Raw genomic sequence first — 25,949 nt, 5'->3', positions numbered from 1 at the left:
AGGACTCAGATATCTGCGCTGGGGACAGTGACAGTTGGAGAGTTTGACCAGGGCGGTACACCTGCCAAATGATAATGCAGGTGTCCTAAGGCGAGCGCAGGGATGACAGAAAACTCCAGCAGTGCAGAAGGACACTCTTGGGCAGTAACTTGTAAGGCATGCCTTTGGCCAACAGCAGATTCCACTTACAAAGAACTGATAGTTATAGTGCAAAATTGTTTCCTTTTGGCTGTACCCAAGTTCCTCAGTCTCAATACCTGTTATTTTGTGTTCCCTTTTACACTGATTCCTTGAGGGTTAGGATGTGGCAATGACCGAGAAGTGGCAAGCAACAGTTTAGTTTGTAGGTGTATCTTTAACTGAAACCACTGTATGAAACAAGCCATTGTCCACATTGTCCCAGAGGGCCAGAAATAATTTTGGTAATGTATGTCAAATTCCTTTTTTCTGTCATCGCAGTTGACAAAGGAATCTTGAGGCACGGTATTTTTGCTAAAGAGCATGTAAAGCCCTATCCCTTTTCCATAGTCAAACTATATCACATAGTGATCTCATAAGCACTTATTGTTCTCCTTCACCCCAAACAGTGTCACTGGAGCAGCAAACCTAAGGTAGCAAGCAGACCAAGGTTGGTGAGCAAATGTGTGCATTTTCTTGAGAAATTGTGAGTAACTGCTCTTAAAGCAAAATGGAATTTGCTGGTAGCTCACATGACAATTTTCACGCAATGGTGTATCTTGTGTAAACAAATCTTGTGAGATATCGGAAGGGAGAGTGATTCGAGCAGAAAAAGTCTTTGGAAGAGATATTTTTTGGGTGAAAATTATGCAAAATCATGTGATGTTAAATCAAGCACATTTTTGGTAATTTTGCCCACGTAATTTCAATTTCCTCTAGGCCTACTGTTTTTTCTGAATGGTATTTTTATTTTCTTAATTCAAAACTTATAATACTTTTGACATTGATGATTCTAGCACATTAAGAATATTACAGTAGTGCTTTGCCACCGGGTGGGCTTTATTGCTGGTGGCGCCCAGTGAGACAATCTTTTTTAGCGGCCCCCCCCCCGACCTCCTTCTCAGATTCCCACACTACCAGCCAGCTAAAGGGCCCCTCTTCTCTCCATAGTCCCTCTCTCACATGCATTTAATTTGTTTTAAAGCACTGGTAAAGGCTGGCTTTACCAATCCACTCAGATATCCACTTTAAATACAGATCTTGTCTTTGCTGCAGGCATATTAACACTCTGTGCTACTTTATGGCAAGTCAAAACTGCCACTAGACAAAACTCTGATTTCTCTCTCTAGCAGGAACATTAATCACAAGAGTTATCTTGACATTTTAATTTCTGCCTGAAAGCTGGACGCACAAGGAACTCTGCATCAGCTGCTTTTAAATTGTAAGTTATTGCTAAAGACAGTGCCGGCACCTGAGGTCAGCGCTCCCTCCAGGTCAGCGCCTAGTGAGGCCATACCAGTTGCACTGCCCTAAATCTGGCTCTGCTTTGCCATAAAATGGTTGTCTTGGAGTATAATACCTCTTTTACATGTCACTCCAATGACACGAAGGGGAAAAAGAACCAAATACTAATGTTGCAATGGCAGAACTCTGTCAGTCATATATAGTAAAGGAATCCCATTTAAACTGGATTTGGACTTGGAGCATTAATGTAGGAACTTGGTATGGGTTGACATTTCCCCTTGTTTGTGAAGGGAAACATAATTATTTACATTCTTCCATAGGGTTTGCTTTTGTATACATTTATTGTTTAATACACTGTGCTTCCTTCTGAATTAACTTGCTGGAGGTAATGTGTTGTACTGTAAACATAATTTATTTTACGTGAGTTTGTTGTGAAATTCTAAAACAACATAGTACAGGAAATGTTTGAAAAGATATAGAGGTTTATACAATTAGTTACATTGTTTTACCCATGTAAGTTGGGAAATTTAAAACTCATATCTTCTGTGTGCCACATTTTAAAGTAGATTTTTTTTTTTAAGTGAGTGATGGACAGTTGCAACCTGAGGCCCTCATTACGATGGCGGACAGATCGCCACCGACATGCCGTGGGTGGCAGTCTGCCCACTGCATACAATGCAGCCGGTCGGACCGCAGAGGTTGGGGGATCAAAGATTCCATCAGGACAGCGTTCGGATTCCTAACCCTACATCTGAGGTGATGCCTGGTCATGCACCACCATAGGGATTAGAATATCCCTTTCCAACTGTCTGTTCATGGCAGTCCCACCATCATGAACAGGCAGGCGGAAACAGACTTTGGGGGCCCCAAGCAGTGCCACTGTCCCCCTTGGGCCATTGCTAAGTGGCCTGGGGTCACATGTAGTTCACCCCCACACATCCATGCACCATGTGCAATGCACCACATGGTTCCTGGCACACGGTACATGGATGCTCAAAGTGCCTTTTTCAGCCCTTTTCCTGGGCTACAGCACAAGCCACAGTGGAAAAAAGCATTTTACGACTGCTTGCATGGTGGCCCTATCCTAATGAGGCAGGTGGGGCTGCCGACACATTGTCCACCCGCCATTGTAATAAGGGCCTCAGTTGCAAACTAGGCTTGTTAGTGTCTGGTGAGTTTGGTTTGTAGTTATCTAAGCTTTACTACACAGCCTTTATAAACATGAAGCAAAAGAAGAAAACTGCCTAACAGAAAAGAAGCAAAACATATTTAACAATTTCCATAATGCGAGCAAACACAACAGATCCAGAAATAGTGAATTAAGGCCGAACAGATGGGAATAAAGCACACTAGGAAATTGGGAACTGAGAAAGCAGATAAAGTGGGTTTCAAGGAAGCAGGGATATTTAAATAATGCCTGAAGAAGAGGGTATCTCATGGAAACAGTGAATGGTGATGATATAATAGTGCACTGATGATATCCATTTGTAAAGTTCTTACTACTACCCCTGTAAGGAAGTCATATTATAATAATTTTTGCATTATTGAGAAATTAGCACTGAACATAGCATTAGCTCAGGGAACAAGGAACACTCATAATCAGCAATAGCTCAAGAAACAAGGATGCAATGCTAACTCAGGCATATTTAGCCAAGCTAATTACTGCTGTAACACAGAAATCAGGAAGTCTCTGGAAACAGAAGGCCAGTTGAACAGGGGCGCTGCACCAGAAGTCACCAATGAGCTGAAGCTCAAAGAGACTTCGAAACAGCTGAATAATGATCATTTGTCAGGTGTGATCAAGTTAACACTAGGGATGTGTGAAATCACATATTTCTGTTTTTTGGTTTGCCATGACTTTGAACAAAAAACACACACCACTTTAAAAAAATGTCTTGCAAGATACCAACAGGAGACTTGATTGAGCAGAAAATGTACCTTGACAACACATTTACTGTGCAAGCAACTCCCCCACATGCCAATATTATGAGAAAATTGCATAGTGCTAAATTTGGAGAAATGTTGCACATTTTGCAGTATCACACAATTTTGGAATTTCATGAATTTCATTTGCGTAATAAAAATTTAGCCCAAACCTAGTTTGCACTTGCCATCTATAAACCTGCTGATTACTCCGCCCATCTTTGCCCTGCAAATTCAGAGCCTACACAGTGAGCAGGATATTCCTGGATGAGCAGACCCTGCCAGGAAAAATAACTGGACTGCAACAAAGCCAGTGGCGGCTGGTGACATTTGAAAGTGGTGCGGCATAACATTCTTGTCGTACTGCACTGCAAATTTGGGGGGGCTCTCCCCCATGAAAAAAGAGTGGACCAATGGTGCATTTGCAAGCAAATTTGAGGGTGCAGGAAGGTTAATAAAGCAATTAGTGTGGGGCCTAATAAACATAGATCGGTCACTGCCCTCCCCTCCCCTCACTTCACACAGCTTTGCTCTTGTACCTTCATCCAGCTCCACAGAGACCCATGCTCACTCACAGGTGTACACACACCTCTCTACTGGGGAAAAGTTAGTCAAATGTTCAAGCTTGTACCTCTGAATATCAGGCACTAAAATACAAGCTTACATAAATACATAAAAATCTCCATACCACTTTCCAAGTGTCACATTTTAAGAAATTAGAAGTCATGGCAATGACCGTAACGTTTCTTACAATAAACTGGAAGAATTGTAAGTTTTGCATGTCTAATTCCACTTTTAATAGACAATCTTGTTCACTTTCATCACTTTTTCAGCATGTCACAGAAAAGGGGGTGAGAGGACAATGTGCTCAAGACATCCATTTCCTCATTACAAAAAACACGAGACTAAAAAATGCCATCAGCTGATTCTCCTGTGTCTCCAGGAAACATTTAGGTAAAATAGCCTGCAACAGCCGATTCCTGCATGCCAAGAGTTAAAGCTGGCCTTGCACCGACTGAAATCTCAAGTTATGTGATTTAGAAAGATGCTGGTGATGGAGCAAGGACTTGTAGAAAAGAGACTTGCTCGGAAGCAATCGGCTCTTTTAACCTACTAACACATTATTAATTTGTTTTGTGCAAAACTAATACGCACCACACCAACACGCGGGTTAGTGGAGCTTGCCTATGTGTTTGTTAATGTTAATAACACGGGCGAAGGACTAAAATGGCTTCTAACGGGGAAATCTTTAATGCGCATGCGTCACTGCATCTACGCAATATGACAGACTAATGCTGGAGGGAAATTCTGGCGCATGAGCAGAAGGCACTAAAATGGAGTCTTAAAGACTTGTGTGCATGGCTTCTGCTTAGCTGAATAGAAAACGCGTTATTTTACTAATGCTAATGCAGGGAAAGTACTAATAAATGAAGGGGAATAGAGTAGAGATGGGTGGTATACAGTGAAACCATTTATTTTTTAAAGTAACATTTGTCTTTCTGACTTTATTATTAGTGTGCATTTGGGCCTCTCGAGAATGACAGAAGTAAGCAGAGCCATTTGATGAAATCGTTCATCTGCGCATGCCTATTGAGAGTGAATCTGGAACGATGACTACAAACTTGAATACAAGCCAAGGCCGCAGAGTGTCCTGGCCTGGGAACTAAGCGGTAAAAAGTTCACTGGAATGAAGGAATATGTGGAAGCTATTATAAATGTTGCAAATGTAATGTGAATACGGGTGGTAATAAAGTTTGTGAATAAAAGTTAAGGGGATGGATCGATAGACATTGAGCTAACTGAAAAAGATGACATGTAAGCATGGTGTGATGATCTTCCCCCCCTTGCCTGACCAATTAGATTTTGAGTTTTTACAATATTGAAACTTTAGTGGGTGGTACACGAAGAGCGAAAGGTATAATTGAGATAGTTTTAGTTAGTTAGTGAGATGAAGCTTTGCTGAATGCTGCAGAGGGGAGATTCTGTCGGTGTAGCGGGTGATGCTGATGCTGAGAGAGATGCTGTGAGATGCTGATGAAGAAGCCGAATGCAGAACTTACTATCCTAATATAATTAGGGTTAGAAGAAGACTTGCGGAGGAATCTCGAGGAGGAAGAGAGTGTCAGAGAGGGGTGCGGCACAGTCGTCAGTATAAGAGAGGTCAACTATCCTGTCCTGAATCCTGTCCTGAAGTCTTTGTTGTCTGAACTATCCCGGGGGACCCTTATCAGCCTTTTGGCCAGGGTGTTGGTCTTCACATCATTCTTGCTAATTATAATTTTGTGTATTTGCAGATGCTCTTTTCTCTCTGTCCTCTCTTTTTCTGTGCATAAGTCATTGCATGAATCCGAAGTTTGTAATTGATGATTAATAGATTGAATTTTTCTATCCTTATGAGTGATGGTGTCTGAACTGTATTTTGGAATTGGTTCACATGCTCTAAATTTAGATAAAGCTTTAAAATCTTAAAGTAGTCTGTGGTTATTTCATTTAAATAAAGTTTAGGTAAGTTAGATTTATGTCATTATCACCATCAATTAGTTCAACTATTATTATTATTTTTTATTATTTAACGATTTATAAAGCGCCTGGTGACCCGGAGGCATCCCCGCGCTGTAAATGACTAGTAATGATCAGGGGAGAGAGGAGGTACTATTTAAGGAAGAGGAAGGTTTTCAGTTCTTTGCGGAACCGAAGGTGGCAGGGTTCCAGACGCAAGTGGCGTGGAAGTAAGTTTCATCCAGAGGACGCCTTTATGGTCCATCGACCAAAGGTAAGAACTTTTTGATCTGTGAAGGGTTAGTAAACGTGGTTTAGACTAATCATGAATACTTGTGAAAACATATAAAAAATTTAAACTCCAGCGGTTTACTCAACGTTGCGTTTATGGGCCCAAGTGAGTATATGGTAGCAGAGTATCTGTTTTTGGTACGCCACTGAATCCGTTTTCTGGTAGCAGAGTTATGGTTATTATTGACTAGTTTGGTGATAAATATGGATTATTGATTTATGTTTAACAAAAAGAGTTAGCGTCTTGTTTAATGTTGTCTGGAAATTCCCGGGGAATGAATAGCGGGTGGTGACAGAAGCCATACTGCAGTGAGGTTACCCGTCTGTTGGAATAACACTGAGAAGCTAAGCAGGGCTGGCAGTGTTGCAATAGGGATTATTTCGTATAAAAGTTGAGTGTGAGTGAAAGCAAAAGGTTCGCTGGTGAAACTTTGGTCTTATATTTCCTAGAAAGGGTAACACTGAAGGAGTAATAGGTTCTCTCGAGCTTGAATGAAGGGTAAACAGAGGTTGTTACTCACAGTAGACGAGGAGCAATTCTGAGACTCCAGAATCAGTCGAAAATCTATCCTTTGTTTAGTGGAACAGGCAGAGTAGCAAATGTTTTGATGTTGTTATTAAAGAAGAATTTAATGAAAAGTATTAAGAAATACGTTTTCGTATTACCTTGTGAAGGGAGCGTCAGTTGCCGGAGTTGCACTGACGTCACAGAGAGCCGCGCTAGGATTGGTTGAAAAAGCAGACGTGTGACAGAAGCAGCCTTGTAAAGGAGGGGTCAGTAGTGAGGAGTAATACTGATGTCACAAAAGGCCGCACTGGCATTGGTCAGACCACGAGCGTGAGCCTGAGTTTGACTGGATGATTAGTTAGAAGTCGCATTAGGATTGGTAGAAAGAGAAATTGTATGCAGGATTCTGATTTGACTGCCAGTGTGAGACGCGCAGAATAGAAGATTTTCAGGGTTTGCTGAATACAGTTTTAAATATCGTTCATCCAGAGTGCATGGAGAAAAGAGAAAAATGTTGCTAATGAAGAGAATTAAGAACTTCTTTAAGAAAGATAAGCCTGTATTGACTAGGGAGGGAATTCCTGTTCCGCCACCGAAAACACCTGCTTCCTTTATGATGATGGAAAGAGGATATCACACTTGTGTATGGTTGGAGAATTGGATAGAATATATACAAAAGGTGATGGAGTGCTAGCTTTTCCAGAAAATGGTATGTTTAATGGGAGAATTCTTCAGAATTTGAGGATGCGAATGAATGATTCGGAACCAAGACCTAGGTTAACTCAGTATGAGGCGTTGGAAGAATGGGAGACTGAGGCATATGAAAGAGAAAAGTGTTGAAGTGGGAAATATAGAGGATTTTTCCCCAGATATTTGCATGAGTCACGCGAAGGTCAGATGAAACAATGGAGAAGAGCTATGGTGTCAGAAGGTTTATATCCAGTCTTAATGGCAGAGGAACAGTCTGGAGGCAAGTGTAAGGAGAAAACAAAACACATGAATGTGACAGGATATGGTGAATCAGATGATTAATTAATAGAGGATATTTTAACTAAAAATCCTCCCCCGTACCAAGAAGGACCCAAAGTGCACCAGCAATGGGAACAACTTTAGTTCCTACAATTATACATGATACATCAGTTAATAGGGTACTTCATGAAAAAGAAAAGGAAGCATTGAATAAAAATAGAGAAGAATTAATTCAGAGAATAAATCAGTTGAACTTGAATGCAGAAGCTTTGAGAGTACCAGTAACTATAGGTCCTGTTATTCCATTATATGGAGATAAAATGAGTTGCCCAAAACCTCAAGCAGTAACCATTCCTTTGAATAACCCCAGAAAAAAAGTAATAATAACCGATGATCAAGCTATTGCGTGCGATTCAGTCATCTCATTAATGGACCTTCCTATAAGGGAGCCTGTAATTGAAACTCCAAAAAGAGTCACACCTCTAAATTTGAAGGAACAGGAGTCCATGACACATATTGGAACTAGAAGTTCAACAGCGGTGACATAAGAAGACTTGGAAAGATGGGCACAGGGAATAGAAAGACGAAGCTCAGTACCAAAGATGTTAGACATTTACAAATTGAAAGTGGAGCTGGAAGAGATGATAGCTGGAAATGTGGAAATAGAAAAGATTGAACCTTTACAGTGAGGAAGAGTTGTTGTTTATATGTAGGAGTATAACCAGAAATGCACAGGTGTATCATGAGAAATTGACAGAGATGGCTTCAGAGATTGGAGTAGATATAGGGAGATCAAAGTTATTGCAGAAACCATAGAGAGTGGAATATACTGTTAAAGATTTGGAGAATATGAATATGTCTGGTAGAAAACTACAGGTCAAAGAGTTAATGAATATTTTGTAGAAGTGGGGAGACATTGACAAGTGGAAAACTAGGTGGACAAGAAAGAAGGAGGAAGCACAAGCAAAAGAAGCGTCATCTGCATTCTCACTAAAAGAGTCAGAAAAAGCAGAGAGATTGTGTCCTATGAGAGAAGTTCCTGGTGGTGGATATGTTCATGTTCCTTGGAGCAGACAGGACATTTTGTCATTTATGAATGACTTCCCTAGGTTGAGAGAGAAACCAGTTGAATGGTACAAACAGGTTGATAGGTTTGGGAAAGTTTTGAAGGTTCTGTTGAAAGATCTGGATGGTCTGTTTAATATAGTGGTACCTGCTGACTTATGGACAGAGTGTAAGATCACAGTTGATTGGCCAAATGAAGAGTATCCAAGAGATTCTAAAACAGGAGCACCCTCAGACGATGTGATGAAGAAATATCACCAAGTATTACTTTTTTGAAAGGGAAAATCCCTCCTAAAGAAACAGATTGGGTGAAAATAGATAGAACTACTCAATAGCCAAAGGAGTCTGTACATGCATATTTTGAAAGGTTACTACAGGTGTTAAGCAGTATAGTGGTTTTGAGAACATTGGTGATAAGTATATGGGACATTTTGTGTATCGGTTTGTGTATGGTTTGAAACCGGAGATTAGTCAGATGATTCAGCAGCACATGTTGTGCTGGCAGAGCAAGATGATAGAGGAGATTTTGAAGTCTGCAAAGTATTGTGGGGACGATATTGAGGCAAGGCATAGAAAGCTAAAAGAGAAAACGATGTGGGCACAAGTGAAATTGGCAGAACTGCAGGATAGTAACTTAAATACCCAGACTGATAGTCAAGGGAAAGAGCAGAATCAGAGTGATCATGTGGCGAATAGTGGAAAATTTAGAGGACAAATGAATAGAGAGGAAGCAAGAAAGAAGTCTCGTTGTCATAGGTGCGGAAAGCTTGGACATTGGAAGAACGAGTGTAATAGGATTCGGATTAATAATAATGGGCCAAATCCACAGACACAGAATGAGTGATTATGAGTTAGCTGCAGCAGGTAGTTACTCCACAGTATCAGGTGCCACCAGCTCCTATGCCAAATTTTGTGAACACACCAAAATACAGTGCAGACTCTGGATTTCAAGGAGGAAGTGGTAAGAAAAATTCTGTAGCTTTACAATATCTTTTACAGAATAGTAATGACGAAGAGGAGTACTTGCAATGATGGTGCCTGAGGGTGGTGGAAGAGGAGTGTGTACTTGGCGCATCCTTGCCGGTAGATCAGTCAGGTCAGATTTGAAGTGTGTGATTCTAGTCCAGTAAATCTGTTAGGACGAGACCTGTTGTGCAAAATGAACTGCTCAATCTGCACAATCTATTTTACACCATATGGTGTCGCGTTCCAAACTCCTGATGAGGATGTTGAATATAAAATGTTACTAGCTAAGCAAGGAACAGCGGTAGATGGAATATTTTCATTAATGACTGAAAGTGAATTGCCCGAAGAATTGAGAACCACAGTAAATCCAAGTGTATGGGATTTTACAGGAAAAGATATTGGACTCATGTCAAAGGTAGATCCAGTAAAAGTAACAGTAAAAGAAGGAGCAGTTTATCCAAACACCCGACCATACAAAATGAGTCCAGAAGTAAATGATTAAACAAGGCATTTTGAAAGAGATAATGAGTAGTCCTTGTAATTCGCCAATAATGGGAAATATAGAATAGTGCAAGAGCTGAGAAAGATTAACAAAATTGTGGTGGCTTGTTGCCCAATCCAGCATTGATTCTTTACCAGATACCATGGAATGCAGGCTGGTTTACTGTAATTGCCTTATGCCAAGCCTTTTTTTCTATCCCTTTCCAGACAGTCAGTAATTGATCATCTTTAAGTTCGAGAACCATATTTTGGCATGGTGCCGAGTTCCTCAAGGGTTTACAGAGAGTCCCTCGATTTTCAATCAGATCCTGAAAAAGTGTCTAGAGACATTGGTCATGCCCAGAAACTCAGTTTTGGTTCATGAAATTGATGACCTACTGGTGCCATCAAAATCACGAGATGATTGTGTCACTGACACAATTGCATTGCTGAACCATTTTGCCGAACAAGGCAAAAATGCAATTTTGTCAGCAAAAAGTAAAATATTTAGGCCACAAAATAGAAAGAGGAGTGAGAAAAGTTACCCCAGAAAGAATAAAAATAATAAGGCAAATGCAGTTACCAAAGACACAAAAAGAGATGAGAATGTTTCTCAGAGTAGTGGGGTACTGTGGGCAGTGGATTTTGGGATTTTCCCTGCTAGCAAAACTATTGATTCAATTGACCTGAAAGAGAGCGAAAGATCCAATTGTCTGGAATGATGAGTGCGTGGAGGCATTTGTGAGGTTACGAAATAGTCTAGGGGAGGCCCCTGCCTTAGGCATGCCTGTTGATTATACAAAAGAGTTTGCATTGCTCTGTTGTGAAAGAGAAAATTGTGCACTTTCAGTGCTGACTCAAAGACATGGACTAAGCCGAAGTCCAGTAGCATATTTCTCTGCTACTTTGGATCCTGTGGCTTCAGCTCTACCTGGCTGCTTAAAAGAAGTAGCTGCTACTTGTATGAGTCTGGAGCAAAGTGAGTCAATTGTGAGGGGACATGCAGTCAAAATTTATGTTCCACATTCAGTTGAGATTCTTTTAAAAAGAACTCGAACACAACACCTTACCCCTAGTCGGATGACTAAGTATGAAAGAGTGTCTCTGGGAGCAGAAAATGTGACAGTAATCAGGTGTACAATCATGAATCCTGCTACCCTATTACCAGATCCGTGTTGTGAGGAAGTGAAAGATGAAAGGGATCATGATTGTCTGGATGTGACTGAAATGTGTACCAAGCCCTGTCCTGATATAAAGGAAGAGCCTCTGAAAGAGCCAGATCATGAACTATTTGTAGATGGCTCTTGCATGAGAACAGAATAAGGAGGAGTTAGTGCAGCTTATGCTGTATGTAAGGTTTTAGGAGTCATTGAAGCATCTTGTTTACCGGGAATGAAGTCTGCACAAGTAGCCAAATTATTGGCCTTAACAAAGGCATACAAAATTGGGAACAATTGGAGAATAACCATATTGACGGATAGTCAATATGGTTTCGGGGTTGTGCACAACTTCGGCCAGCTCTGGATGCAGAGGGGATTTCTGACTTCTTTAAGATCTCCTATTAGGAATGGCAAACATGTAAAAGAATTATTGGAAGCCATACAATTGCCAAAAGAAATTGCAGTGGTTAGGTGTGCTGCTCACCAGTCAGGAAATGACAATGTGGAGGCAGGTAACCGTTATGCAGACCAAATTGCTCAATATTGTGCAAGAAATAATATGGCACTTAACCAAAAGATTGAAACAAGTGAAATCAGCTGCCAACTTATGTTTTTCTAGCTCTAGAAACATGAGATGAGGTTAAACAGTTGCAGGATGAGGTTGAGGAGAAGGAGAGAGAGATCTGGATAAGGCCAGGTTGCAAAAGAAGGACAGAAGATGATGTTTGGGTGTACACTGATGGCAGACCTGCCATGCCGGATTGTTTACTCTCTCAAATGACAAGAATGTATCATGGAGACACACATGTTGGTAGGGATGCCATGATTAGACTATTCAGACAAAATTGGTATAATCCAAAGTTTAGGGTAGTTGCAGAAAGTCTTTGCCAGAGATGTTTAACTTGTCAGCAGCTAAATCCAGGCAGGAAAATAGTGGTCAGTTGGGGAAAAATTGGGAAGGCAGAAGGCCCATTCACAAGATTGCAATTAGATTTTATTGAGTTACCCCCACACTAAGGATTAAAATATGTACTAGTGTGCCTGTTCTCGAAGTGGGTAGAGGCATGACCCCACAAGAAGAAATGACAGCCTCATAGTGGCTAAATTACTGTTGAGGGAGCTGATACCTCGGTTCGGTTTCCCAGTGACTTTGGAATCAGATAGAGGACCTCATTTTAATAATGAAATAATTTGATTAATCTGTGAAGCATTCAAAATTGAACAAAAACTTAACTGTGCATACCACTCAGAGGCTTCTGGAGTGGTTGAACAACTAAATGGCACAATCAAGTCGAGGTTAGGGAAAGTGTGTGCATCAACATCACTGAAATGGCCAGATGCATTGCCTCTTGTATTGATGGGACTCCGAAGTATTCCTGACAGAAACACAGGATGATTGAGTCCTAATGAGATACTTATGAGAAGGGCAATGAGACAAGAGTTGTTCCTGGACATAAATTAATAAATATAACTGATGATTTGGTATTAGACTATTGCAAAGGATTGGCTGACCTAGTGCGTTCTGTCTCTCACCAGGTTGGAGAAGACTCAGGCGCATGATTTGAATCCTGGAGACTGGGTGGTGGTGAAGAAACATGCCAGAAAGTCGTGCTTAGCACCCAGGTTGGATGAACCACGACAAGTCATACTGGTCACTACTACAGCAGTGAAGTGTGCAGGTTTACCCAATTGGATACATGCGAGCCATACCAAAAGGGTTCCAGCCCCCACTGAGAAAGAACAGAAACTGATTGAACCAGTTGAGACTGCTGAAGGTTGTGAATTCGGGGAATCTAGAGTGATAGATTCTGAAGTGATAGGCGAAGAGCAACCAAGCACAAGTCAGTGAGAATGGATACCAGTGATTGACACACCTGAAGCTGTTATTCAAACGAGAAGCAGAACCAGATTAGAGAGTCAGGAAAGTAGGGAGGACCAGATAGGTGTAGAAGAACATGCTCAGGTAGAAGAGAATGAAACTACCCAAAACCTTGAGCAGGGCCAGACAGGGAGATAAAAACATACTCAGGCAGAGGTGAACAGATCCGTTCAAAGACCTGAGGAGGGACAGACAGGTGAAGAAGAACACGTTCAGGCAGAAGAAGAACAAATTACATTAAGACCGGAACAGGACCAGTTAGGGAAAGAATAACGAGTTTGGGTAGAAGATTAATTTGAACCAAGACCCAAACAAGACCAGATAGGAGAAGAAGAACAAGTTCAGGTGGATGACAACAGGCCCGAACAGGAACAGGTAGAAAGTGATTCAGAAGAAGAACGGATTGTGCCTCGACACCCTGAAAAAAAAAAGAAGTTTAGAAAAAGACGAAGAGGGTGAAAGTGCAGTTCAAATTAAAAGGGTCAGATAAGGTGACAACTGGTCAGGTGGAGTGAAAAGATTAAGATAATATCTGAGGAAAACAAGAGAAAGACCAGAGCAAGTGAATGAGGTTACTAGTCAAACTCAGTCAACACAGATGAATGTGAGAACCCATCGAAGAAGTCCAAGATTGAGAAATTTGAACAAATACAAGGGTCCCGAGTGGACCTATGTAATTCTTGAAGAATCTGAAAACCTAGACGTAAGTGAAGAGTCTGAAGAAGTAGATGCTGCACAGATTAATGAAGGAAAAGTGACTCCACCTTGAAAACAAAATTTGAAATTCCTAGAGAAATCTTTTTAGACTAAAAATGGTCAAAAACGAAGTCACTGAGCGACCAAAACAAAGTTTTAAACGAAGATGCTATAGAGCTTGCATATGTAGTATTTTATTAGTGATCTCACTATGGCTATTTCTAACAGTAGCAGTTCCTTATTTTATGATAACAAATAAGAAGAATGATACAGATACTAATGGAAAGGCAGATACAGTAAAAGGATATAAAGTAGAATTAGAAGCCCCAGATGAGACACATTTTCATCACACAATATTAGATAATGGTACATCTTTAAATGCTTTCACAAAATTGTTGTTTCAGCATGTAGATACAATGGAGATTATTGATTGTTATGTTTGTATGAAATTACCAGCATCAGTATCAGAAGGTGTCACAAATCACAATTTACCTCTAACATATGGTATTTCATGTAGCGTATTAACAAGTCTGTTCTATAAAATAGGAAAACTTCAGTATTATTATTCAAACTTAAATGTAGTATTCTCAGAAATTCCTATTCGAAAGAATATGAATCCAGTACTTAGTAGTCAAGATGCACAGTTTATGGGTGAATTTTTCTTAACAATGAAATCCATAGATATAGTAGAGGCACACAAGAATAACTTAACATGTAAGTTACGTGAAGAAGAGAAAGAGTTTTTGAATTTAGTTGAAGAAAGGAGACAGGATTTACAAAAAAAAGCTGTTGAACAGCAAACCCATGTACCACCATGGGCTGAGTAAGAGGGAGTTTATACAGATGGCAAAGTTCATGCTGCAATGTCCCTAAATTTTGTGCAGAAAGGGAAAACCTGCCTTCATAGATTAAAGCCATATTACAATAACGTATTTATTGGTACCAGTGAATGTAAACATAATTTCCTAATTTTGGGAGGTTGGGTACTAAAAAGGGGAACTGATCCAGTATTTCCTGGGGATTACTACGTATGTGGGAATAATGCTTATTACAAGTTACCTGCACGGTGGTACGGGAGCTGCTACTTTGGGATGGTATTTCCAAAAATCTACCATGTAAAGAAAATCACTGGAAGCACTGAAAACATTAATGGACTAACACGAAGAAAGAGAGCTAGTTTTTCAGAACTAGTGGGTGACATATTTGGTGCATTGATACCTTCAGTGGGAGTCATTTTAAATTCACACAGGATTTGTAAATTGTCGACAGTAGTTGATCGTCTTTCGACTGATACTGCTGGGGGTTTCTTGATGATTAATACTGAAATGGTTGCGATTAGGTCTATGGTTTTACAAAACTGACTTGCACGAGATGAATAGAAAACGCGTTATTTTACTCATGCTGATGCAGGGAAAGTAATAATAAATGAAGGGGAATAGAGTAGAGGTGGGTGGTATACAGTGAAACCACTTCTTTTTTAAAGTAACATTTGTCTTTCTGACTTTATTATTAGTGCGCATGTGGGCCTCTCGAGTATGACAGAAGTAAGCAGAGCCATGTGATTGTATCGTTCATCTGCGCATGCCTATTGAGAGTGAACCCGGAACGATGACTACAAACTTGAATACAAGCCAAGGCCGCAGAGTCTCCTGGCCTGAGAACTAATCGGTGAAAAGTTCACTGGCATGAAGAAATATGTGGAAGTTATTATAAATGTTGCAAATGTGATGTGAAGACAGGTGGCAATAAAGTTTGTGAATAAAAATTAAGGGGATGGATCTACAGACAATGGGCTAACTGAAAAGGATGACATTAGCAAAAGAGGGCGGAGTCTGTAAAATGCTGAAAGTGCAACATTGGTGTACTTACATTCCTGATAAGAGTAAGGAAATTAGAGGGTATATTAAGAATATTACAAAACTTCATGAAAATTTGAAACCACTGGAGGTTGACAGTGTATGGGAAAGACTAACAAAAAGTATTTCTTAAATAGGGACTTGGTTTTCTGATTTAGGGAAAAGTATTTTAGGTCAAATAACACTTCCATAAGTAGGAATAACAGTAATAGTTTTGACAATAATGATTTGGTGTAAATGTTGCAGAAACAAAGGGAGAGTAAGAAAATATGAAGTGGATGGAAAAAGGAAAAGAAAGAGAGAATACGAGGAAATACAGATGGAAGAAATGAAAGGGAAAATGTATAAGAAAATGAGAGATTTTGAAAAGAAAAATGAAAATGAGAAAGCAAAGGAAGAAAACGAGAATGAGAAGTGCTGAAAGTTGGCATCTGGTTTGGGATGGGTAATTTTGTGATGGCTCAAAATGCCATCAGAGGGGGGATTTATGGAGCAAGGACTCGTAGAGAAGAGACTTTTTCAGACGCAATCCGCTCCTTTAACCTACTAACACGTTATTAATTTGTTTTGTGCAAAACTAATATGCACCGCACCAACACACGGGTTAGCGAAGCTTGCTTATGTGTTTGTTAATGTTAATAACACGGGCAAAGGACTAAAATGGCTTCTAACGGGGAAATCTTTAATGCGCATGCGTCACTGCATCTACGCAATATGACAGACTAATGCTTGGAGGGAAATTCTTGCGCATGAGCAGAAGGCACTAAAATGGAGTCTTAAAAACTTGCATGCATGGCATCTGCTTAGCTGAATAGAAAACGCGTTATTTTACTCATGCTAATGCAGGGAAAGTATTAATAAATGAAGGAGAATAGAGCTTAGATGAATAGAAAACGCGTTATTTTACTCATGCTGATGCAGGGAAAGTAATAATAAATGAAGGGGAATAGAGTAGAGGTGGGTGGTATACAGTGAAACCACTTCTTTTTTAAAGTAACATTTGTCTTTCTGACTTTATTATTAGTGCGCATGTGGGCCTCTCGAGTATGACAGAAGTAAGCAGAGCCATGTGATTGTATCGTTCATCTGCGCATGCCTATTGAGAGTGAACCCGGAACGATGACTACAAACTTGAATACAAGCCAAGGCCGCAGAGTCTCCTGGCCTGAGAACTAATCGGTGAAAAGTTCACTGGCATGAAGAAATATGTGGAAGTTATTATAAATGTTGCAAATGTGATGTGAAGACAGGTGGGAATAAAGTTTGTGAATAAAAATTAAGGGGATGGATCTACAGACAATGGGCTAACTGAAAAGGATGACATTTAAGAATGGTGTGATGATCTTCCCCCTTGCCTGACCAATTAGATTTCGAGTTTTTACAATATTGAAACTTTAGTGGGTGGTACATGAAGAACGAAAGGTATAATTGAGATAGTTTTAGTTAGTTAGTGAGATGAAGCTTTGCTGAATGCTGCAGAGGGGAGATGCTGTTGGTGTAGCGGGTGATGCTGATGCTGAGAGAGATGCTGTGAAATGCTGATGAAGAAGCAGAATGCAGAACTTACTATCCTAATTTAATTAGTGTTAGAAGAAGACTTGCGGAAGAATCTCGATGAGGAAGAGAGTGTCAGAGAGGGGTGCGGCGCAGTCGTCGGTATTTGAAAGGTCAACTAGCCTGTCCTGAATCCTGTCCTAAAGTTTTTGTCGCCTGAACTCTCCCAGGGACCATTACCAGCCCTTTGGCCGGGGGGTTGGTCTTCACACCATTCTTGGTAATTATAATTTTGTGTATTTGCAGATGCTCTTTTCTCTCTGTCCCCTCCCTTTCTGTGCATAAGTCATTGCATGAATCAGAAGTTTGGGATTGATGATTAATAGATTGAATTTTTCTCTCCTAATGAGTGACAGTGTCTGAACTGTATTTTGGAAGTGGTTCACATGCTCTAAAATTTAGATAAAGCTTTAAAATTTAAAGGAGTCTGTGGTTATTTCATTTCAATAAGGTGTAGGTAAGTTAGAGTTATGTCATTATCATCATCAATTAGTTCAACTAATGGTCCATCGACCAGAGGAAAGAACCTTTTGATATGTGAAGGGTTAGTAAAGGTGGTTTAGACTAATCCTCAATACTTGTCAAAACATAAATCTTTTAAACTCCAGCGGTTTACTCTACGTTGTGTTTATGGGCACAGGTGAGTATATGGTAGTAGAGTATCTGTTGTTGGTACGCCGCTGGATCACTGGCAATGAGGATTCAGTTCTAATAGTCACATTCCAGGCTCCAAAGGTGCCAAATTTTATAAACTATAATGTACCTGGTCCAGTGGCTGATACAGTCCAATTTCTTGCTTGGATAATCAGCCTTTGTAAACATATTCACCCAAAAAATGCAGGCCGGAATTCACCTCCAAGCATGTCATTTGAGCTTATTACCCTGCATCCCACAGTAGCAGAGCTTACATACACAAGAGGAGGATTATTTTCCTACTTGCTGCTACCGTAACACATAATCACTCTTTCTTCCCCCTCCATCCCCATACCGCCACTCAACGCAATTCTTTTTCTTGCAATTGCGTTTGCCTTTTTCTGCCTCTGGCTGAGGAGCAGTCTGTGCCACACCTGTTCCTGCTTTGCATGCCCGGCAGATTGTACTTTTTTCCACCTCATTATTTTTGCACAGCTACAAAACACTGAATGACAAAGCGCAAAGACCATCTGAGCAGCAAATCCCTCTTCCTAAAACACAGCGCGATCAGTCGGATTCCGACTAAACAAGTGTGCTGCACCTTGTGGTAACCAGAGAGGGCATCGAGGTCGAGGTTGTTTGCCATGGAGCTCTGCTGACTGCACAACGCTCACATCGACTTTCCCGCCATAAAACAGATTCCTTTGTGTAAAGCGATAGCACAGCAGTTTGGTGCAAGATAATTAAAAGTAATCAGGTTTACAATACTTTGGTGAGCAGATACAACGGAATGGGAGGATGGAGATAGTTTTACTGCATTAAATCACTTCACATCTTCTTTTGCAACTATATTTGCTATACGGCACAGAGGTCAAATCGGCATTTATTAGTTGTGTGTATGGATAATATGTAATGTTATTATGCTGTCTGCCCACACTTCTGGGGGCAGAGATGTGGGCCCACCTGGAACAGCTCTCTGAGAACACTGGGTGCGGCTCTAATGCTCTTTTGACATTTGATGATGGCGCAGTGTGTAACCTGGCGTCACAGTGTGCCATCTGAAACAATAGCACTCGATAATTTGGCTTCTGAATTCCTGATATCTGACAGTATTACATTTCAAATTTCTATTTACATTTGGTGTCCCATCCGACGAGCTTGTTGACTTCTGATGAGTTAATCAACTTCGGATCATCTGATACTACCCAGGCCCGCAGATACACATCCAGTTCTGAGCATTCATGTTGACAATCTGTGCTTTGCTTAGAGATTTCAGGGGTGCTGATGAGTGCGAAGATGGACGGAAGATTTCGACAACTCTCTGCATCTGCCTGCCACTGTCTTAGTGGCATAAGGTGTGCGCAGTGGTGGTGTGCCGTTTGCTGAAGAGACATGTTTTTTAATGTAACACTCAAATAGTGCCTCAAAGCGGCCTCCAAGCACTGTAATTTTACAAGTCTGCCACCTAAGGAACGGTCTTCATTTGCCCCTGGTGAAAGGATAATCAGCAGAGCCACGTTGAGATTCGATCACGTGTAGTTCACACACACCTATCTCGGCAGCCTGCGCTGCAATTCTGCGAATGTTTTAAAAGCCAATGACGCAGAAGTGTAGAGAAACAATATCCGTATTTATAAAGTGGGCTGGGAGGAATTATAGCCCTGGTGCATATCAATACATAAGCAGTGCTGAGGATGCACGTGCCCGTGAAGCAGCCAAGGAAGGTGTAGGAATTGCATCAGTAGGGTCTGAACCACAAACTTAGGATGTCTAGCAGGTATTTCACACCATAAGGCTTGTTAATCAAAAGCACCTCACGAAAGCGTGGCTAAAATGCTTGTCCTTAAAAGGGCATTTTCACCCGGGAGCAGGTCCCGCTGCTCTCTACCCCTTCCTTCACTCTAAAGATGATGACAATGACACCTTGGCCCTGCGCGTGGGGGGAATACAAAATAAAAAGTTACCTACTTTACCGCCGGTACCGTCCCGCGTGTTCTGAATCCTGGAGGAACAGGAAGCAGCGAGCAGGCAGCCTCCCTCTCCTACCCTAGGCTACGCCAATCACAACGCTGCAATGGCAGCATTGTGATTGGTGAGGCACAGCGGAGAGCGCCACAGCCAGGCCATTTTCTCTATATAGGCTGCATCATGCAGCTTAAATAGAGAAAAAGGGAGAGTGCGCATGACTGGGTTGGTCGGCACTGGGGCCAACCAGTCAATACCCACAACTGTGGGCAAAGCCACTACCCCCTGCCCTCGAGCAGGACCGCCCACCCGCCCACAACCAGGCACTCCAGGCACTTCTTCTTTCTTGCAGTGCAAGAAGCAGAAACATTAAATGGTAGTTTTATCATTTTATGTTTCTGCCATCTCACACTGAGAGAAAGCAGTGTGGCAACGCCCCCACACCCCTATGGAGGAGCCGCCACTGAACAAAACCCAGCATAGATCTGTAATGCAAGTCAAGTCCTGCATGCTTTAAAAGAAGCTAGTCATCAGTATTGGTGAAGACTTTGGTAGGAAAAGCATGCAGGCTGTTACGAAGCCCAATATGAATTCGAAATAGTAGGGAAAATCTGAATGTTGGCCAAGAGGCTGGAGGGCAGTACAGGAATATGGGATAGTGACAGGGAGCTTAGACTAACATTGAACGTCCCCAGAGGCATGTCTTTTACTAATGGTCATTTGAGCACAGGGAACAAATTACAATATAAATAAGTAAAAGGTATGATCCATGTACATAATCTAATCTGGGAGGTGTTTGGACAAAATATCATTTAAAAAAAATCATGATACAAAAACGCTGTGTCAATAATTTTGTGATGTTAAAAATGTAATCGACAGGTATATCACAGGCATAAATATCATTTTAAGTGTTATTTTTATTATCGTTGTAAAAATTATATTGATTTAAAAAATGTCATGGTATGTAATATCGCTTGTCTTATTTTGTATATAACTAATTGTTTAGTATATTTTATTCTATCCATTACATTTCTATTTGTGTTTTTAATAAGATAAGTCATTGTTATGTTGAAATTTCTGTTTTTAGTTGTATTGTGTATAAAAATAATGGATTTATAATTTTGTTTCAACAGCAGGATAATGGGCTTTCTAGGGGCTAAGGTCGGGGAGATTTTTTATAAGTGAATATTTTAAAGTACATTTAGGGCCTCACTACGATGAGACTCAGAAAGCCTCCGACCACAGGTCAGAGGCTTTCTGAGTCACCTCGTGGGTTTCACTTTTGACTGCCGCATTACGATGCAGGTGGTCAAAAGTGAAACCAGACTGTCATTCCGGCTGGATTCTGATGGGCTCAAGGAGCTCATCGGCCAGTCGGAGGTCTCACTGTAATCCCTATGGACAGTGTTTTACGATGTCAGTTTCCAACAGGCTTTTCATGTCGGTCTTTGGGGGCCCCTAGCAGGGCCCCTTTCAACCTGAGGCCTCCGGTTGGGGTACAAGCACCGTGTGGCATGCAGTGCAGGGATGAACAGATTCTCCCATTTCTCTATGGGAGCTTGTGCTACGGCCGGGTTTACAGCCACAGCACACGCTCCCATAGAGGAATGGGAGTATGTGACCGCACCATGTGCGGTCGCATTGTAATGCTGCAGTCAGGACCGCCGACCGGAGGTTGGTCGGTCCTGATTCCACAATGCCGACATCATATTAACCCTTTCGCTGCCAGGCCTTTTCCCCTCCTGTGCCAAGCCGTTTTTTGGCTATTTGGGGTAGTGCACGCTTAGGCCCCTGTAACTTTTTGACCACATTAGGTATCCACGCCAAATTTGCGTCCTTTTCTTCCAACATCATGGGGATTCTAAAGGTACTCAGGGTTTGTGGATTCCCCTGGAGGGGACAGGCAAGGGCCCAAACACTTTTTTGGATAGGCAATGTTGATGTCGCATCACTACATTTTGGGCCCTTGCCTGTCGTGGGTTCTTGAGCCTCCCACACAAGTGAGGCACCATTTTTACCGGGTGACCCAGGGGAACGCTGGGAGGTGGTACATTTGAGTGAGCCCGGTAATGCCACAACTTTCCCACACAAAAATGTGTGAAAAAAGTGATTTTTTCAGCTAAAATTGAGGTTTGCAGGGGATTCTGGGTAAGGAAACGTTGGGGGATTCACGCAAGCCATACCTCCCTGGAAGCCCCCGGGTGTCTAGTTTTCAGAAATATATGGGTTTGGTAGGTTTCCCTAGATGGCCGCCGAGCACCGGGCCAACAACCCAGGTGACCCCCTTGCAAAACCAGGTTGTTTTGAGATAGGCAATTTTGATGTCACCTCACTACGTTTTGGGCCCTTGCCTGTCGCGGGTACTTGGGCCTCCCACACAAGTGAGGCACCATTTTTACCGGGAGACCCAGGGGAACGCTGGGAGGTGGGAAATTTGAGTGAAGCCGGTGATGCCACAACTTTCCCACACAAAAATGTATGAAAAAAGGGATTTTTTCAGATAAAATTGAGGTTTGCAGGGGATTCTGGGTAAGGAAACGTTGGGGGATCCATGCAAGCCATACCTCCCTGGAAGCCCCCGGGTGTCTAGTTTTCAGAAATATATGGGTTTGGTAGGTTTCCCTAGATGGCCACTGAGCTCCGGGCCAAAAACCCAGGTGACCCCCCTTGCAAAACCAGGTGGTTTTGAGATAGGCAATTTTGATGTCGCCTCACTACGTTTTGGGCCCTTGCCTGTTGCGGGTACTTGGGCCTCCCACACAAGTGAGGCACCATTTTTACCGGACGACCCAGGGGAACGCTGGGAGGTGGGAAATTTGAGTGAACCCGGTGATGCCACAACTTTTCCACACAAAAATGTGTGAAAAATTTGATTTTTTCAGCTAAAATTGAGGTGTGCAGGGGATTCTGGGTCAGGAAACGTTGGGGGATCCATGCAAGCCATACCTCCCTGGAAGCCCCCTGGTGTCTAGTTTTCAGAAATGTATGGGTTTGGTAGGTTTCCCTAGATGGCCGCTGAGCACCGGGCCAAAAACCAAGGTGACCCCCCTTGCAAAAGCAGGTGGTTTTGAGATAGGCAATTTTGATGTCACCTCACTACGTTTTGGGCCCTTGCCTGTCGCGGGTACTTGGGCCTCCCACACAAGTGAGGCACCATTTTTACCGGGAGACCCAGGGGAACGCTGGGAGGTGGGAAATTTGAGTGAGCCCGGTGATGCCACAACTTTCCCACACAAAAATGTATGAAAAAAGGGATTTTTTCAGATAAAATTGAGGTTTGTAGGGGATTCTGGGTAAGGAAACGTTGGGGGATCCACTCAAGCCATACCTCCCTGGAAGCCCCCGGGTGTCTAGTTTTCAGAAATGTATGGGTTTGGTAGGTTTCCCTAGATGGCCGCCGAGCACCGGGCCAAAAACCCAGGTGTTCCCCCTTGCAAAACCAGGTGGTTTTGAGATAAGCAATTTTGATGTTGCATCACTACGTTTTGGGCCCTTGCCTGTCGCAGGTACTTGGGCCTCCCACACAAGTCAGGCACCATTTTTACCGGGAGACCCAGGGGAACGCTGGGAGGTGGGAAATTTGAGTGAGCCCGGTGATGCCACAACTTTCCCACACAAAAATGTGTGAAAAAAGTGATTTTTTCAGCTAAAATTGAGGTTTGCAGGGGATTCTGGGTAAGGAAACTTTGGGGGATCCACGCAAGCCATACCTCCCTGGAAGCCCCCGGGTGTCTAGTTTTCAGAAATGTATGGGTTTGGTAGGTTTCCCTAGATGGCCGCCGAGCACCGGGCCAAAAACCCAGGTGACCCCCCTTGCAAAACCAGGTGGTTTTGAGAGAGGCAATTTTGATGTCACCTCACTACGTTTTGGGCCCTTGTCTGTCGCGGGTACTTGGGCCTCCCACACAAGTGAGGCACCATTTTTACCGGGAGACCCAGGGGAACGCTGGGAGGTGGGAAATTTGAGGGAGCCCGGTGATGCCACAACTTTCCCACACAAAAATGTATGAAAAAAGGGATTTTTTCAGATAAAATTAAGGTTTGCAGGGGATTCTGGGTAAGGAAACGTTGGGGGATCCACGCAAGCCATACCTCCCTGGAAGCCCCCGGGTGTCTAGTCTTCAGAAATGTATGGGTTTGGTAGGTTTCCCTAGATGGCCGCTGAGCACCGGGCCAAAAACCCAGGTGACACCCCTTGCAAAAGCAGGTGGTTTTGAGATAGGCAATTTTGATGTCACCTCACTACGTTTTGGGCCCTTGTCTGTTGCGGGTACTTGGGCCTCCCACACAAGTGAGGCACCATTTTTACCGGGAGACCCAGGGGAACGCTGGGAGGTGGGAAATTTGAGATGGACTTCAGTATGGATTGTGGTGGACAGGCCTTCAAGGTTAACCCACAATTGACACCACTAGGGTACAGCTGCTTGTGCTAAGACATCAAGCCTTCTAAGGTCTAGTGGGGCCTTCTACGGTCTAGCATGGGAATGTGCTCCCTCAGTACAGTGGTGTGGTGGACTGGTCATGAATGCGGAACCCGGTTCCCCAGTTCCAAATTCCACAGCTCTGGCCATAGTGCCACATCCCCACTGAACACCATACTTGCCCACTGAAACTCGCACTGCCTTCAGCTGTAACCTAATTGTGCCCGCTATAAACACTTGGATGTGGCTCAATTCAAATTATGCACTTGATAAGAGTAATATACTGCCTAAAAATAAAAAAAAAGCAACCACTCATAGGGAATGCAAAGCATGTGAAATGTAAGCAGAAACAACATGGTTACCTAAACGATCTCTCACTAACTATTCAGAAATCAGCGAGTGGTTTCACCTGAAAAGTTATGGACATGACTAGAGGGCCCTGAAGGGAACCGTTTCACTGTCCATTGCTTACATCCTTACAAAACGTAAGCAGTATGGTATAAAAAGACCACATCCATAAACACAGAGCCATGGTACACATTGTGTTTTCCAATCCACCCATCAACCAGGTATTGCAGTACCTCCAGGAATGGTACACTCTCCCAACCTGGAAACAACAATGCTCTTCAAAGAAAGACGAGAAAATGAAAGTAGCACTTTACTGGCAAACTCTGTAAAGTGATGCTGGTGTATTTGGATGTAAAAACAAACAATCTGACCACTTTGCAACCCCTCTGTCTTGTTATTAGTTAGGTATCATATAAGAAATTCTATTTCTCTACATGCTGCTGCACTTTGGATTTGAAAAACTAAAAAGAAGGGCATTTCTCTGATCCATTTCACAGGGAAGCAACTAGAAAGACGAGCGTTTTTCAAATTTGGATCCATTTCACAGGGAAGTAACAACAGGCACACACGAACGAAGCCGAGCCTCGTGGCATGCCTGGGCATACCAAAGTGCCCCCACCCTAACCCAAACCCACCGATGCAAAAATCATGCTGCTGCACTTTGGATTTGAAAAATTACAAAGAAGGGCATTTCTCTGCATTTTTGGATCCATTTCACAGGGAAGCAACTAGAAAGACGAGCGTTTTTCAAATTTGGATCCATTTCACAGGGAAGCAACAACAGGCACACACGAACAAAGCCAAGCCTCGTGGCATGCCAAAGTGCCCCCACCCTAACCCAAACCCACCGATGCAAAAATCATGCTGCTGCACTTTGGATTTGATAAATTAAAAAGAAGGGCATTTCTCGGCATTTTTAGATCCATTTCACAGGGAAGCAACTAGAAAGACGAGCGTTTTTCAACTTTGGAAACAATTTACAGGGAAGCAACAACAGGCACACACGAACGAAGCCGAGCCTCGTGGCATGCCTTAGCATACCAAAGTCCCCCCACCCTAACCCAAACCCACCGATGTAAGAAACCCCCCTCCCCAGCCCCAAAACTCACCTTTACTCTCCGTGGCGCCGGAAGCAAATGGCTTCCTGCACCTCGGAGAGCAAAGGGAAACCTCCAATGACGTCAGCGTGGCTCGCGCGCTGACGTCATTGATGACGCGGGGGGGCAGGGGGAGGCAGGGGAAGGTCTTCCCCTGCCTTCCCAGTAAAAAAAAAAAAGATCGACCACTCACGGGGGGAGCGCAAGCGCTTCCCCC

Source organism: Triturus cristatus, chromosome 2_2 (assembly GCF_964204655.1).
Source record: "Triturus cristatus chromosome 2_2, aTriCri1.1, whole genome shotgun sequence".
NCBI lineage: Eukaryota > Metazoa > Chordata > Amphibia > Caudata > Salamandridae > Triturus > Triturus cristatus.
The sequence above is the reverse complement of the archived record's forward strand: the minus strand, read 5'-3'. Positions refer to the sequence as shown.